Source organism: Hemiscyllium ocellatum, chromosome 44, assembly GCF_020745735.1.
Source record: "Hemiscyllium ocellatum isolate sHemOce1 chromosome 44, sHemOce1.pat.X.cur, whole genome shotgun sequence".
In the NCBI taxonomy this organism is placed as follows: Eukaryota; Metazoa; Chordata; class Chondrichthyes; order Orectolobiformes; family Hemiscylliidae; genus Hemiscyllium; species Hemiscyllium ocellatum.
In genome coordinates this window covers 24,210,122-24,228,462 of record NC_083444.1, presented here as the reverse complement: position 1 = coordinate 24,228,462, position 18,341 = coordinate 24,210,122, and the positions used below count along the sequence as shown (strand labels likewise).

General features: G+C 46.1%; 1 protein-coding gene across 1 annotated transcript in view; it reads right to left on the bottom strand.

The window, feature by feature from the left end:
• LOC132835169 (pentraxin-related protein PTX3-like) overlaps positions 1–18,341 on the bottom strand; it is a 57,584-nt gene that overhangs the window by 2,726 nt on the left and 36,517 nt on the right. The window lies entirely within an intron of this gene.

Here is an 18,341-nt window from a genome sequence, read left to right as displayed (position 1 = left end):
TAGGAGGAAGGTATAAAGGAGATGTCAGAGGAAGGTTCTTTACGCAGAGAGTTGTGAATGCATGGAATGTGTTGCCAGCTGTGGTGGTGGTGAAAGTAGAGTCATTGGGGATATTTAAGTGACTGTTGGACATGCACATGGATAGCAGTGAGTTGAGGGGTGTGTAGGTTAAGTTTACTATATTTTACATTAGGATTAAATCTCGACACAACATCGTAGGCCAAAGGGCCTGTTCTGTGCTGTACTTTCCTATGTAAGTGCCTTTATTCATGTTTTTAAAACTCTAGTGTCTCTCCCTCAATGTGAAATTTGATTGTTCTAATCAGTGCTATCTGGGGGCACTCAGAACCAATTAATGGTTCAATAATTAATTAACTAATGCATCACACACCACTTAGTCGAGTTTAATTTCAAAAATACGAGGTGCTGCATTCTAGGAAAGCAAATCTTAGCAAGACTTATACACTTAATGATAAAGTCCTAGGGAGTGTTGCTGAACAAAGAGACCTTGGAGTGCAGGTTCATAGTTCCTTGAAAGTGAGTCGCAAGTAGATAGGATAGTGAAGAAGGTGTTTGGTATGCTTTCCTGGGAGGTCATGCTGCAGCTGTGCAGGACAGTGGATCAGCCACTTTTGGAATATTGCGTGCATTTCTGGTCTCCTTCCTATCAGAAGGATGTTGTGAAAATTGAAAGGGTTCAGAAAAGATTTACAAAAATGTTGCCAGGGTTGGAAGATTTGAGCTATAGGAAGAGGCTGAATAAGCTGGGGCTGTTTTCCCTGGAGTGTCGGAGGCTGAGGGTTGACCTTATAGAGCTTTATAAAATCATGAGGGGTTTGGATAGGATAAATAGACCTAGTCTTTTCCCTGGGGTGGGGGAGTCCAGAACTAGGGGGCATAGCTTTAGGGTGAGAGGGGAAAGATATAAGAGAGACCTATGGGGCAACATTTTCACACAGAGGGTGGTACATGTATGGAATGAGCTGCCAGAGGATGTGGTGGAGGCTGGTACAATTGCAACATTTAAAAGGCATCTGGATGGGTATATGAATAGGAAGGGTTTGAAGGGATATGGGCTGGGTGCTGGCAGGTGGGACTAGATTGGGTTGGGATATCTGGTTGGCATGGACAGGTTGGATCGAAGGGTCTGCTTCCGTGCTGTACATCTCTATGACACTATGGTCCAGTATCTCTGCTCTGTGGGTGAGTCTTGAAAATGCTGTGTTTGGAGGTTATCCCAAAACATTCCAGAGCTCTGCTTTCAAACTACTTCGCCAGTCTAATTTGTCCAACACCGGGGTGAAAATCACGCATAATTATTGCAGTACCTTCCTCACAAGCCCCCGTTCTTTCTTCCTGTATAATTCTGCCCTAGAGTGTGATTGTTGTTAGGGACTACCACAAGTGATTTATGAAGAGAAATTGGAGTTAATGTTTCAAGTCCGATGACCCTTCCTCAGCACTGTACACCAGACCCGAAACGTTAACCCTGATTTCCCTTCACAGATGCTGCCAGACCTGCTGAGCTTTTCCAGCAACTTCTGTTTCTGGTTTATAGCATCCGCAGTTATTTTGGTTTATAATTTACCACAAGTAATTTCTTACCTTAACAGTTTCTCATCTCAATTCAGGTTGATTCAACATCCTGATATCAGGAATGAAGGACATCTGTCATTCTTGTACTAATGTCATCCTTAATTAACAGAGCTACCCCTCCACTTTTCCTGGCTTCCCATGCTTCTAAAATGTCGCATAGACCTGAATATTCAGATCCCAGCCTTAGTCACCTTGCAATGGCTACCAGATCATGTATATTTATTTGTGTTTGAGTTGACAATTAATTTGAATTGTTACAATTGCTATACACATTCAGATAAAGTTGAAAGATTATCAAAGTTGAATGTAGAATTGAGGTTAAAATCAGACTAGCCCATTGTGTCACAGGGTTGAAAAGTAGGTTTGAAGGACCGAATGGCCTACTCTTGTATAGTTTGTACAGTTCCATCTCTTCATTGTTTTTAAGCAAACCTATCTGCTCAGATTAAACACTGTCCCTTCTGCTCACATTTTGATTCTCATTTCCCTTCTTGCTCCTGCTGCCTTGTCCTTTCTCTTATGACATTTTTCCCTCACCTTCTCCTTCGCCAGCACAATTAAATTGAAAAGTTACTTACCAGAAACTGATCCTAGCATGGTTCAGGTGTAGCCTGTTCCAGTGAGACAGTACCCACTTTCCCCAGTGCCAATGCCAGGGCCCTAGGAATTGAAACCCATTTCTCCCACACCAATCATTGAGCATTTCAACTCTAGGTCTTAGTAGCCTTATGTCAATTCACTGTGGCTAAGGGAATTTTCCAGAGATTACTACCTTTGAGTTGTATTTGTAAAAATTTAGCCCCTATTTTATCATTATCCCTGAGCTGCTTGCTAGTCCCATTACATTGGTACCAACTTGCTTCTCCTCCTCCCACTGCCCATTCTTCTCCAGCCCAGAACTGAAGACCCTAACCTTGGCACTGGGCTGTTAAGCTGGCTGGAATCTCGCTGTTGCCTACAGGGAACCGTAGGGATTGCTATTCCCCACAATCACTACATTCCATTTACCAAATTCACTTGAATGGCTTCCTGTATACCACAGTGGGTTTACTCAACCATCCTGCAGCCCCTCTGCTTATCCAAGCAAGCTGCAACACTCTGTCCCCTCCCCCCCCCCTCCTCCCTCCTCCTTTCCCCCCTTCCTCCCCCTCCTCTCTCCTCCCTCCCCCCCCTCCCCCCCTTCTCTCCTATTTATCTCTCAGCCCCAACCCATAAGCCTCGTTCCTGGTGAAGGGTTTATGCCTAAAACGTTGACTCTCCTGCTCCTCAGATGCTGCCTGACCCGCTGTGCTTTTCAGCACCACCCTCTCGACTCTGATCTCCAGCATCTGCAGGCCTCCCTTTCTCCTCACTGTCTCAGTGACAAAGTTTAAAGGCTAGCTGCCACAACTGTGAATTTGTGATTTTGAAGATTGTTAGGAAAAACTCTGTTAAAATAACATTTCTGCTTTTAAATCTGTAACTTGATAAACAACCCTCTGTTAAGTTTCAAAAATCAAACAAGACATTGGTTCGGCCACATTTAGAATACTGTGTACAGTTCTGGTCGCCACATTACCAAAAGGATGTGGACGCTTTGGAGAGGGTGCAGAGAAGGTTTACGAGGATGTTGCCTGGTATGGAAGGTGCTAGCTATGAAGAGAGGTTGAGTAGGTTAGGATTGTTTTCATTAGAAAAAGGAGATTGAGGGAGGTCCTGATTGAGGTTTACAAAATCATGAAGGGTATAGACAGGGTAGATAGAGATAAGTTTTTTCCCAGGGTGAAGGATTCAATAACGAGAGGTCACGCTTTCAAGGTGAGAGGTGAAAAGTTTAAGGGGGATACACGCGGCAAGTATTTCACACAGAGGGTAGTGGGGGTCTGGAACGCGTTGCCAGCAGAGGTGGTAGAGGCAGGCACAGTAGATTCATTTAAGATGCGTCTGGACAGATGCATGGGTAGGTGGGGAGCAGAGGGATACAGATGCTTAGGAATTGGGCGACAGGTTTCGACAGTGGATTTGGATCAGCTCAGGCTTGGAGGGCCGAAGGGCCTGTTCCTGGGCTGTAAATTTTCTCTGTACTTTGTTCTAGTCCTTTTAAGACGCAAGTCACAGCAGACAATTATCTGCTGTTATACAGCCTTTTGAATTGTAATAAATCAGCATTAGCCACAATAGAAAGACTTCTTTAATTCGATTGTTTCTGAGACAGCAATGTGGGTCCTTTTAAACATGAGAGTTCAAAGCTCTGGGAGAATGAAAGACCCAACATGATTAACTTCCCTGTTTAGTCAAATAATGGCTCATTTCAAAACAAGACAGCTGCCATTTGACTTGGTCAGTGATAAAGACAGGTTGTGAAAGCAGGACTCGTAGGAAGAACTCTGAGAGATACTATCAGAGAAGCCAAATGGAGCATAACAAGGTCAGCATTCAGAAAATAACGGCTGCACTGTTGAAAGAGTCCAGGCACTGCAGAACTAGTCAAGAACAAAGAAAACTTATCTCTCCCTCTCTTTCATCCTTCGAACCTGCTAAATCCACTGACTGTCCAAGCATGGAAACCACCAGAATTGTTGAATCTGAGGTTCAATCTCCAGCACTTCACAAACAGACATTTCAAAAAGTAACATGCCTGCAGTGATTTTGATGATTACTGTTGCTTTCACTTTTGTAAGTCTCCTTTATAGAGTCACAACGATGTACAGCACGGAACTTCGGTACAACTCATCCAAGCTGACTAAATATCCCAACCCAATCTAGTCCCACCTGCCAGCACTTGGCCCATTTCCCTCCAAACCCTTCCTATTCATATACCCATCCAGATGCCTCTTAAATGTTGCAATTGTACCAGCCTCCACCACTTCCTCTGGCAGCTCATTCCATACACGCACCACCCTCTGCGTGAAAAAGTTGCCCCTTTTCTATCTTTCTCCTCTCACCCTAAATCTATGACCTTGAGTCTGGACTCACAGACCCCAGGGAAAAGACTTTGTTTATTTATCTTATCCACACCCCTCATGATTTTATAAACCTCTGTAAAGTCACCCCTCAGCCTCCGACTCTCCAGGGAAAACAGCCCCAGCCTGTTCAGCCTCTCACTCTCACTCCAACCCTCCAACCCTGGCAACATCCTTGTAACTCTTTTCTGAACCCTTTCAAGTTTCACAACATCCTTCTGATAGGAAGGAGACCAGAACTGCACGCAATATTCCAACAGTGGCCTAACCAATGTCCTGTACAACCGCAACATGACCTCCCGACTCCCGACCTCAATACTCTGACCAATAAAGGAAAGCATACCAAACACCTTCTTCACTATCCTATCTACCTGCGACTCCACTTTTGAGGAGCTATGAACCTGCACTCCAAGGTCTCTTTGTTCAGTAACACCCCCTAGGACTTTACCATTAAGTTATATGTCCTGCTAAGATTTGCTTTCCCAAAATGCAGCACCTCACCTTTATCTGAATTAAACTCCATCTGCCACTTGTCAGCCCATTGGCCCATCTGGTCCAGATCCTGTTGTTATCCAAGGTAACCCTCTTCGCTATCCTTACCTACGTTTAATCTTTGTATCTGTATTTTTAGTTAATCCTCATCACTTTAGCTTGAATAACCTCAGTAATTTAGCAATAACTTAACCGTTATCTCGTTTAACGTGGAAGCTTGCTGCTGACTATTTGAAATTCAAACTCCATAAAAACTAAAAACAAACTATAAAAATTAAAAATGGAGCATTGTACTACTTCTTAGTTCATGGGCAGTTCTGAGCGCAGGCCAGGCGTGATACTAACTTGAAAGGCAAGTGAGTGGAGAATAAAAATGCCTTCTCACACCATCAGCATGGGTTAAAAAAAATAACATTTCCTAGTGACATGATGGCTCAATGGTTAGCACTGCTGCCTCACAGCGCCAGGGACCCGGGTTCAATTCCAGCCTTGAGGGAGTGTCTGTGTGGAGTTTGCACATTCTCCCCGGGTTTAACATAGAACATAGAAGGATACAGCGCAGTACAGGCCCTTCGGCCCTCGATGTTGCGCCGACCGAATCCTACCTAACCTATACTAGCCCAATAACTTCCAAATGCCTATCCAATGCCCGCTTAAATGACCATAAAGAAGGAGAGTTCACCACTGATACGGGCAGGGCATTCCATGAACTCACAACCCGCTGTGTGAAGAATCTACCCCTAACATCTGTCCTATACCTACCACCCCTTAATTTAAAGCTATGTCCCCTACTAACACCTGACTCCATTAGCGGTAAAAGGTTCTTAGTATCTACCCTATCTAAACCCCTAATCATCTTATACACTTCTATCAGATCTCCCCTAAACCTTCTCTTCTCCAATGAGAACAGCCCCAAGTCCCTCAGCCTTTCCTCATAAGATTTTCCTACCATTCCAGGCAACATCCTGGTAAACCTTCTCTGCACTCGTTCTAAAGCTTCCACATCCTTCCTATAGTATGGCGACCAAAACTGCACACAATACTCCAGATGAGGCCGCACCAGAGTCTTATACAACTGCAACATGACCTCAGGACTCCGGAACTCAATTCCTCTGCCAATAAAGCCCAGTACACCATATGCCTTCCTCACAGCACTATTTACCTGGGTGGCAACTTTCAGAGATCTGTGTACATGGACACCAAGATCCCTCTGCTCATCCACACTACCAAGTAGCCTACCATTAGCCCAGTAATCCATCATCTTGTTATTCCTACCAAAGTGAACGACTTCGCACTTAGCTACATTGAATTCCATTTGCCACATTTCCGCCCAGCTCTGCAACTTATCTATATCCCGCTGTAACCTACCACTTCCTTCCTCACTATCCACAACTCCACCGACTTTTGTGTCATCCGCAAACTTGCTTACCCAGCTTTCAAGTCCTTCCTCTAGATCATTTATAAAGATAACAAAAAGCAATGGTCCCAAAACAGATCCTTGTGGTACACCGCTAGTAACTGCGCTCCAAGATGAACATAATCCATCAACTACTACCCTCTGTCTCCTTCCAGCCAGCCAATTCCTAATCCAAACCTCTAATGTATCCTCAATGCCATACCTCCGAAGTTTTAGCATTAGCCTACCATGGGGAACCTTATCGAACGCCTTACTAAAATCCATATACACAACATCTACTGCTTTACCCTCATCCACTTCCTTAGTCACCTTCTCAAAGAACTCAATAAGGTTTGTGAGGCACGACCTGCCCTTCACAAAACCATGCTGGCTATCCCTGATCACGTTATTCCTACCCAGATGTTCATAAATCTTATCCCTTACCATTCTCTCTAAGACTTTGCCCACCACTGAAGTCAGACTCACTGGCCTATAGTTACTAGGGCTATCCCTACTCCCTTTCTTGAACAATGGGACCACATTCGCTATCCTCCAGTCCTCTGGTACTATTCCCGTTGACAATGACGACATAAAAATCCAGGCCAATGGCTCTGCTATCTCCTCCCTAGCTTCCCATAGGATCCTGGGGTAAATGCCATCAGGCCCAGGAGACTTATCTATATTCATCCTTTCCAATATTCCCAAAAGCTCTTCCCTGCATATTTCCAGGGCATCCATTCTAATTATTTGTGATTCCATATTCACATCAGCAACAGTGTCCTGTTCCTGAGTGAATACTGATGAAAAGTACTGATTTAATGTCTCTCCAATTTCCTCCGCCTCCACACACAACTTCCCACTACTATCCTTGACTGGACCGATACCTACCCTAGTCATCCTTTTATTCTTGACATACCTATAGAAAGCCTTTGGGTTTTCCCTAATCCTACCAGCTAAAGACTTTTCATGTCCCCTTCTCGCTTCTCTTAGCTCCCTCTTTAGCTCCTTCCTGGCTACCTTATAACTCTCAATCGCCCCTACTGAACCTTCACGCCTCATCTTTACATATGCCGCCTTCTTCCCTTTCACAAGGGACTCCAATTCCTTACTAAACCACGGCTGCCTCACAAGGCCCTTTACACCATGCCTGACTGGTACATACCTATCGAGGACACGCAGTAGCTGCTCCTTGAACACTCCCCACATCTCATTAGTGTTCTTCTCTTGAAGCCTGTTTTTCCAATCCACACATCCTAAGTCATGCCTCACTGCATCATAATTTCCCTGCCCCCAGCTATAGCTCTTGCCCTGCGGCGCACGATTATCCCTCTCCATCACTAAAGTAAAACTCACCGAGTTGTGGTCACTGTCCCGAAGTGCTCACCTACCTCCAAGTCTAACACCTGGCCTGGTTCATTACCTAGAACCAAATCCAATATAGCCTCCCCTCTTGTTGGCCTGTCGACATATTGTGTCAGGAAACCCTCCTGCACACATTGTACAAACACCGACCCATCTAATGAACTCGAGCTATAGCTCTCCCAGTCAATATCTGGGAAGTTAAAGTCCCCCATAACAACCACCCTGCTACCTTCACTCTTTTCCTGAATCATCCTCGCAATATTATCCTCTACTTCTCTAGGACTATTAGGAGGCCTGTAGAAAACACCTAACAGGGTGACCTCACCTTTCCTATTTCTAACCTCAGCCCAAACTACCTCAGATGGCAAGTCCTCTTCCATCGTCCATTCCACTGCTGTGATACTGTCTTTGACAAGTAATGCCACGCCTCCCCCTTTTTTACCCCCATGTCTGATCCTACTAAAACATTTGAACCCTGGAACGTGCAACAGCCATTCTTGTCCCTGTTCTACCCACGTCTCTGTAATGGCCACAACATCGAAGTCCCAGGTACCAACCCACGCTGCAAGTTCACCTACCTTATTCCTTATACTTCTGGCATTGAAGTATACACACTTCAATCCACCTTTCTGGTTACAGGCACCCTCCTTAGAGATCGCTGCATTATTCATAACCTCCCTACACTCAAGGTCCTGTACCCTAAAGCTACAGTCCTGGTTCCCATGCCCCCGCGGAGTTAGTTTAAACCCTCCCAAAGAGCACTAGCAAACCTCCCCCCAAGGATACTGGTGCCCCTCAGGTTCAAGTGTAGACCATCCTTTTTATAGAGGTCCCACCTTCCCCAGAAAGGACCCCAGTTGTCCAGAAACTGGAATCCCTCCCTCCTGCACCATCCCTGTAGCCACGCATTTAACTGCTCTCTCTCCCTGTTCCTCGACTCTCTATCACGTGGCACGGGTAACAAACCAGAGACTACAACTCTGTTTGTTCTAACTCTGAGCTTCCAACCTAGCTCCCTGAAAGCCTGTCTGACATCCTCACCCTTCTTCCTACCTATATCGTTGGTGCCAACGTGGACCACGATCTGGGGCTGCTCCCCCTCCCCCTTAAGGACCCGGAAAACACGATCAGCGACATCACGTACCCTTGCACCTCCTCCGGGTGCTCTGGTTTCCTCCCACAGCCCAAAGATTAGATTTAGATTAGATTCCCCACAGTGTAGAAACAGGCCCTTCAGCCCAACAAGTCCACACTGACCCTCCGAAGAGTAACCCACCCAGACCTATTTCCATTTCCATTTCTCTCTGACTAATGCAGCTAACACTACGGGCAATTTAGCATGGCCAATTCACCTGACCTGCACATCTTTGGACTGTGGGAGATTAGATTAGATTACTTAGAGTGTGGAAACAGGCCCTTCGGCCCAACAAGTCCACACACCAACCCACCGAAGCGCAACCCACCCATGCCCCTACATTTACCCCTTACCTAACACTACGGGCAATTTAGCATGGCCAATTCACCTGACCTGCACATCTTTGGACTGTGGGAGGAAACCAGAGCACCCGGAGGAAACCCACACAGACACGGGGAGAATGTGCAAACTCCATACAGTCACCTGAGGCTGGAATTGAACCCCAGTTCTTGGCGCTGTGAGGCTGCAGTGCCAACCACTGGGCCACCGTGCCGCCCCTTATGTGCAGGTTAGGGTGGCTTGGCCATGTTAAATTGCCCATAGTGTTCGGTGCATTCGTCAGAGGGGGTTGGGTTGCTCTTCGGAGGGTCGGTGTGGACTTGTTGTGCTGAAGGGCCTGTTAACACACTGTAGGGGAATCTAATCTAATCTAGCGCTGTTCACCATTGCAGGTCATCCTGAAGAGCCTCATAGCCGATGAGGTAGATACACATCAGGTAGTGTTGGAATAGAGAATAGCTCGTTAACAGGTGATGTTGCAGAAAGGGAAAAAAGAGTCTAAATCAGGGATCCACTCCACATACATGAATGAACTAGAGTCCAGTCGATCAGATCGGGTGTGACACAGATTGCCATGTAGAATTATGATGCTTTGATGTTAGAAAACACGGCTGTCTTCTGATATGTGGCAGAAATGGGTGTTACGGAATATTCCTGATTTCAGAGTATTTGGGAAAGACAGGAGATGGAAGGAAGAAAGAAGGGCTCAAAGCATTGGTTAATCAGAGCATTGTAGTTGCTCCAAAAAGAGGATGTCCCAGAGGGGTCAAGATCAGAGTTGATTTAAGGAATGATAAGGGTGCAGTTATTTGCCTGGTATAGTCTGTAAACCAGCAAGCTAATGGGAAAGATGTTGAGTTGCAAGGAAATTCCAGAGAGATGCAAACATCACAGAGTAATTATGATGAAGAATTTTAATTACGGAAATATAGGCTGGAATAATGGTAGCGTAAAGAAATGCAAGGGGCAAGCCGTGTTCAGGAGAATGTCCTACAGCAATATATGTCCAGTTTGACAAGGAAGAAGGCACTGTTAGACCCAGCTGTTGGGAACAAATTAGGCCAGGCGGAGAATGTGTCAGTGAGGGAGCTTTTGAGGGGCAATGGTCATTGTATTATTATGTATAAGATAATGGGAAAATAAAACAGAGTATAGATAATGAACTGGTGGAGAGCCAAAGTCAATGATGCAAGAACAGCCTTGGGATGGGTACAGTGGAACTGAGGGATGCCAGAAGAAAATGGTAACTGAACAATGGGCTATCTTCAGTGAAGAGATGGTTCAGGCATTGGTGAAGTATATTAATTCAGGAGGTAAGGACTGAGCAAACAAACCCATGGAGCGTCAGAGGCTGATGGGTAACCTTATAGAGGTTTACAAAATCATGAGGGGCATGGCTAGGGTAAATGGACAAAGTCATAATAGGAGAGTCCAGAGCTAGAGGGCATAGGTTAAAGGTGAGAGGAGAATGATTTAAAAAGGACCTTGAGGGGAACATTTTCACGCAGAAGGTGGTACGTGTATGGAATGAGCTGCCAGAGGAAGTGGTGGATGCTGGTACAATTACAACATTTAAAAGACATCTGGATGGGTATATGAATAGGAAGGGTTTGGAGGGATATGGGACAACTACTGGCAAATGGGGCTAGATTAATTTAGGATATCTGGTTTGTATGGACAAGTTGGACCAAAGCATCTGTTCCCGTCCTGCACAATTCCATGACTCTACTCCCCAGATGCGAAAGGAAATAGAGATTATGATAAAGAAGAAAAAGTATGCTTATGTCAGATGTTGAGTGGAAAATACCACTGAGAACCAAGAGAGGTCGAGATGGTTTAGAGAGGGGTTTCAAAGCAATGAACTGAAACAGAGACTGATTCCGAAAAGTGACTAGCAGTTAACTTGGGGGGAAGTCCCAATATTTTCTATGGGACATAACTAGTTAAAAAGGGTGGTTAAAAAGAAGGATAGGGCTGATTAGGGACCAAAATGTGGATTTACACATGGAGGCAAGAAGCCTCCATTAAAAGAATACTTTGCTAAGAAAGGAGATGCTGCGCCGGCTTTGGTGATGGAGGAGAAAACTCAGTAATTTAGGAAGGTTTAAGATTGGCAAGGATAACAGACAGGATAGTTGGAGGACAACAGACAGGATAGTTGGAGGACAACAGACAGGATTGTTGGAGGACAACAGACAGGATTGTTGGAGGACAACAGACAGGATTGTTGGAGGACAACAGACAGGGTTGTTGGAGGACAACAGACAGGGTTGTTGGAGGACAACAGACAGGGTTGTTGGAGGACAACAGACAGGGTTGTTGGAGGACAACAGACAGGGTTGTTGGAGGACAACAGACAGGGTTGTTGGAGGACAACAGACAGGGTAGTTGGAGGACAACAGACAGGGTAGTTGGAGGACAACAGACAGGATTGTTGGAGGACAACAGACAGGATTGTTGGAGGACAACAGACAGGGTTGTTGGAGGACAACAGACAGGGTTGTTGGAGGACAACAGACAGGGTTGTTGGAGGACAACAGACAGGGTTGTTGGAGGACAACAGACAGGATAGTTGGAGGACAACAGACAGGGTTGTTGGAGGACAACAGACAGGGTTGTTGGAGGACAACAGACAGGGTTGTTGGAGGACAACAGACAGGATAGTTGGAGGACAACAGACAGGATTGTTGGAGGACAACAGACAGGATTGTTGGAGGACAACAGACAGGATTGTTGGAGGACAACAGACAGGATAGTTGGAGGACAACAGACAGGGTTGTTGGAGGACAACAGACAGGGTTGTTGGAGGACAACAGACAGGATAGTTGGAGGACAACAGACAGGATAGTTGGAGGACAACAGACAGGGTTGTTGGAGGACAACAGACAGGGTTGTTGGAGGACAACAGACAGGATAGTTGGAGGATAACAGACAGGATTGTTGGAGGATAACAGACAGGATAGTTGGAGGATAACAGACAGGATTGTTGGAGGATAACAGACAGGATTGTTGGAGGATAACAGACAGGATAGTTGGAGGATAACAGACAGGATAGTTGGAGGATAACAGACAGGATTGTTGGAGGATAACAGACAGGATTGTTGGAGGATAACAGACAGGATTGTTGGAGGATAACAGACAGGATAGTTGGAGGATAACAGACAGGATTGTTGGAGGATAACAGACAGGATTGTTGGAGGATAACAGACAGGATTGTTGGAGGATAACAGACAGGGTTGTTGGAGGATAACAGACAGGGTTGTTGGAGGATAACAGACAGGGTTGTTGGAGGATAACAGACAGGATTGTTGGAGGATAACAGACAGGATTGTTGGAGGATAACAGACAGGGTTGTTGGAGGATAACAGACAGGGTTGTTGGAGGATAACAGACAGGATAGTTGGAGGATAACAGACAGGATTGTTGGAGGATAACAGACAGGATTGTTGGAGGATAACAGACAGGATAGTTGGAGGATAACAGACAGGATAGTTGGAGGATAACAGACAGGATTGTTGGAGGATAACAGACAGGATTGTTGGAGGATAACAGACAGGATTGTTGGAGGATAACAGACAGGATAGTTGGAGGATAACAGACAGGATTGTTGGAGGATAACAGACAGGATTGTTGGAGGATAACAGACAGGATTGTTGGAGGATAACAGACAGGGTTGTTGGAGGATAACAGACAGGGTTGTTGGAGGATAACAGACAGGGTTGTTGGAGGATAACAGACAGGATTGTTGGAGGATAACAGACAGGATTGTTGGAGGATAACAGACAGGGTTGTTGGAGGATAACAGACAGGGTTGTTGGAGGATAACAGACAGGATAGTTGGAGGATAACAGACAGGATTGTTGGAGGATAACAGACAGGATTGTTGGAGGATAACAGACAGGATAGTTGGAGGATAACAGACAGGATAGTTGGAGGATAACAGACAGGATTGTTGGAGGATAACAGACAGGGTTGTTGGAGGATAACAGACAGGATAGTTGGAGGATAACAGACAGGATTGTTGGAGGATAACAGACAGGATTGTTGGAGGATAACAGACAGGATTGTTGGAGGATAACAGACAAGATTGTTGGAGGATAACAGACAGGGTTGTTGGAGGATAACAGACAGGGTTGTTGGAGGATAACAGACAGGATTGTTGGAGGATAACAGACAGGGTTGTTGGAGGATAACAGACAGGGTTGTTGGTGCTTAACGCTGACAAGGTGGCTTAGTGGTGAGCAGCACTGCCTCACAGCGCCAGGCAGCTGGGTTCGATTCCAACCTCGGGTCACTGTGTAGAGTTTGTGCGTTTCACCCCACCCCCACCCCCACCCCCACTCCTCCATACCTCTGTGGGTTTCTGCTGGGCGCTCTGGTTTCCTCCCACAGTCCAAAGATGTGCAGGTTAGGGTGGATTGGCCGTGCTAAACTGTCCCATAGTGTTCAGGGATGTGTAGGTTAGGGTGGATTGGCCATGGGAAATTGCCCGTAATGTTCAGGGATGTGTAGGTTAGGGTGGATTGGCCATGGGAAATTGCCCGTAATGTTCTGGGATGTGTAGGTTAGGGTGGATTGGCCATGGGAAATTGCCCCATAATGTTCAGGGATGTGTGGGTTATGCGCATTAGCTTTGAGAAATGCTGGATTAGAGGGATAGGTCTGGGTGGCTTTTCAGAAGGTCAGTGTGGATTTGGGCTGAATGGCTGCTTCAACACTGTAGGGATCCTGTGACTGTATGATTTGTCTAGATGAGATGCATTTAAGAAATTGGAAGGACTCGGGAGTGGAAAAACGTCAACAACAATCTCTCAGTCTTCCCAAGACCCAGGGGAGGTGGCAGATGACTGAAGAATTGCAAATGTCGTGCTCTTCTTCAAATAAATCTTGAAAGAGGCCTAGTAATTACAGATCATCCGGTTTCACTTCACTCGTGGGGAAGCTTGTAGAAACAGTTATGCAGCACTAGTCAGATGTGGGTTAGTTTGGAAAAGACAGCGTGGTTTTCAGAAAGGAAAATAACTTGCTCGACATTTTGGAAGAGATTACAGGAGGGCTGATGAGGATAATTCTGTCAATGGACTTCCTAAATATGTTTGATCCTGTGCCAACACAACAGGCTTGTGAGGAAAATTATAGGTCAGTCAGAGGAATTTATAAAATGTCACAAGGACAGACTGCCTACAGAGTGTGTGCTTTTTGAACAGAAATAGAATGTATCAGCAAATACAAATCTGTAACTCAAATTCACCCCATGGACTTATGTGTGTGTGCGCGCGTGCGTGTCTGTGAGATAGAGAGGGAGAGTGTGTATGTGTGTGTGCGCGCGTGCGTGTCTGTGAGATAAGAGAGGGAGAGTGTGTATGTGTGTGTGCGCGCGTGCGTGTCTGTGAGATAGAGAGGGAGAGTGTGTATGTGTGTGTGCGCGCGTGCGTGTCTGTGAGATAGAGAGGGAGAGTGTGTATGTGTGTGTGCGCGCGTGCGTGTCTGTGAGATAGAGAGGGAGAGCGTGTATGTGTGTGCTTGATAGAGCGTGTGCATGAATGTGACAGAGTTTCTGCCTGTGAGAGGCTGTGTGTGTGTGAGTGTGGTTGAGTGGTGTGTGTGTATGTGTCTGACAGAGAGTGTGTGCCTGAGAGAGGGTCTGTGTGAGTGTGATCATGTTTAAGAGCGCATGTGTGTAGTATGGTGGGGGTCACCTGTAGTGTGACATAAATCCAAGATCCTGGTTGAGGCCATCCTCCTGGGGACTGAGCTTAGCTATCAGCCTCGGCTTGGTGACTCTGCATTGTTGCTTATCCCGAAGTCCGCCTTGGAGGATGGTCACCCGAAGATCCGAGGCCGAATATTCCTGACCGCTGAGGTGTTCCCTGACTGGGAGGGAACATCCCTGATGATGATTGTTGCATGGTGTCCATTCATCTATTTGGTCTCACCAATAAACTGTACCTCGGGGCATCCTTACCTGCAGCCAATGAGATAGACAATGTTGGCTGAGCCACCTGAGTACCTGCTGTGTGTGTGGGGGGTGGTGTACCCACATGTAATGGTGGTATCCATGTTGACACTGACACGTCTTGCGGAGGTTGCCATGACAGGGATGCATGATGTTGTGGTCAATGTTGTCCTGAAGGTTGGGCAGGTTGCTGTGAACAATGTTCTGTTTAAGGTTTGGTGATTGTTTAAAGATGAGAATTGGAGCTGTAAGGGGGTCTTGGTGAGGTGTTCATCCTCATCGATGATGTGTTGCAGGCTGCGAAGACCATGGCGTCATTTCTCCATTCCCAGGACAATGAAGGGTACCCTATCGGTGGTGTCCTGCATCTGTCTCCTGAGGATGTCATTACGGTTACTTGCTGGGACACGTTGGAACTGACGATCGATGAGTAGAGCATCGTATCCCGGTCTTATGAGGACGTCCTTCAAGGAACACTTCAGTGGTCAAGGACATTCGGCCTCGGATCTTCGGGTGACCATCCTCCAAGGATACACAACAGTGCAGAGTCGCCAAGCAGAGGCTGATAGCCAAGTTCACTACCCATGAGGATGGCCTCAACCACGCTCTTGGATTCATGTCACACTACAGGTGACCCTCACCACACTATATACCCTTACACACACACTCACACACATATACACACACTCTTACACACAATTATACTCACACTCACACACGCTCTTTCAGACATCCACACCCACACCCACACCCTCTCACAGGCATTTACTCTATCACACTTGTGCCACACACTCTCTCTAGCATGTGCACACACACACATATAAGTCCATGGAGTGAATTTGCATTTACAGATTTGTATTTGCAGATACATTCTATTTTGTTCAAAAAGCACACAGTCTGTAGGCAGTCAGTCCTTGTGACATTTTATAAATTCCTACTTTGGAAATGGAACCAGTCTGGCTCAAGGTGGACACAGGCAGACTCTAACCTCACACCTTTAATGCATTGTCCGAGCTGAGGATGTCACCTTTTACTTTATCAAACCTCAAGTTATCTCGGGACTATGACTTGAAAGAAGTTCTGGGATTTACATATTAATCAACTGAAACCTGCATCCCATTCTAAATGATTAAACACTTAACAGCAGTCTCGGTTTGTTCAATACATCATGTCAGTTGTATGGCACTATGATCTTTTACTATAAATTCTGTGTCCTATGATCCTGCCCCATTAGCTACCTGACAAAGGAGCAGCACTCTGAAAGCTTGTACTTCCAAATGAACCTGTTGGACTCTAACCTGGTGTTGTGTCATTTTTAACTTCATTAACATGGTTATAGAGTATGCAAGTATAGAAATGATACTGAACTTATACATGATGCGTTAGTCTTCAGATGGAGTGCTGTGTACAGTTTCAAGGCTGGAGGAAGGATGTGAATGCATTGGAGAGAGTGCAGAAGTGATTTACAAGAAGGGTTCCAGCGACAAGATACCAGTTGTGAGGATGGATTGGAGGTGTTCAGATTGTTTCCGATGGCAAAGAGAAGGCCGAGGGGAGATTTGATAGAAGCTTTCAAGGTCACTAGCGGTCAGGACAGAGTAGACACAGAAAAACTGTATGATTGTAAAAGGATCGCAAACAAGGTAATTTGCAAAGGAAGCAATTGTAAAGAGTTTCGAAAGCATTGCCTGGAAATGTGGTGGAGGCGGGTTCTGTTGAAGCATTCAAGGAGGTATTGGATGTTCATCTATTAGAAACAATGTGTGTTTCCAACGAAAGGGTAGGAAATTGGTGCTGAGTCAAATTGTTCAGCTGTGGCAGCATGGTGGCTCAGTGGTTAGCACTGCTCCCCACGGGACCTGGGTTCAATTCCAGCCTCGGGCAACTGTCTGTGTGGAGTTTGCACATTCTCCCAGTGTCTACGTGAGTTTTCTCTGGGTGCTCCGGTTTCCTCCCACAGTCACAAGGATGTGCAGGTTAGGGTGGATTGGCCATGGGAACTTGCCCAAAGTGGGATGTGGAGGTTAGGTACATTGGGGTGAGTGATAGGGTAGGGGAATGGCTCTGTGTGGGTTCCCTCCAGGTGCTCCGGTTTCCTCCCACAGTCCAAAGATGTGCAGGTCAGGTGAACTGGTCATGCTAAATTACCCCATAGTGTTCAGGGATGTGTAGGTTAGGGTGGATTGGCTGTGCTAAATTACCCCATAGTGTTCAGGGATGTGTAGGTTAGGGTGGATTGGCCATGCTAAATTGCCCCATAGTGTTCAGGGATGTGTAGGTTAGGGTGGATTGGCCGTGCTAAATTGCCCCATAGTGTTCAGGGATGTGTAGGTTAGGGTGGATTGGCCATGGGAAATTGCCCCATAGTGTTCGAGGATGTGTTAGGTGGGATACTTTTCAGAGGGTCGGTGTAGACTTGTTGGGCTGAAGGGCCTGTTTTCACACTATTGTATTCTAAGCAACGGGAGCTGTGCACAGTGAAATCCCACAACTGAGCTGTGATGGAGACTAGAGCCCTGGGCCATTGAGCTCAGTCAGTCCCTGACAAATCTCAGCAGGGAATGTAGGTCTTCACCAAGGGAGTGTGGAAAGTTGCTCCCACAGGGAGTGGGTGACAGGAATATTATTCAAATATCGAAGAGGGAAAGCTGGATGAATAAACAAGAGAGGCAGGACTGATTACTGAGGTAAATGGTAGAGTCCCTCTGAACACATTGTTTAATCTGACTGAAAGAACTGTAGCATGATTTAACACAACAGACACGTTCTGTTAGATGCAGTAAGGTCAAAGGTTAACAAGACTAAAGAGAGAATGAGAGCTCACAATTGCCTGACCTTTAAGCACAAACCTTACTTGGTCCATATGGAACAGAGGCTGGATTTGATGTTAAACAGCTGTACGAGCAGAACCAGACAGAGACAAGCTTGTTCACTATTCTGCTGTTCCCCCTTACTTCAAAGGCCAACTGAATGACCACGTTTGCATTTTATCCGCATCCAAAGGCCAGCCTTGTTCCTCCAGGAGCTTGGTGGGGCTTTCTCGAGCCAGGGCCCATTGCCTCTGCCCCAGTCTGTGAGTCAGTCGGCCCACTCCAGAGACTCAAGGCTGATAATCTGGGCGCA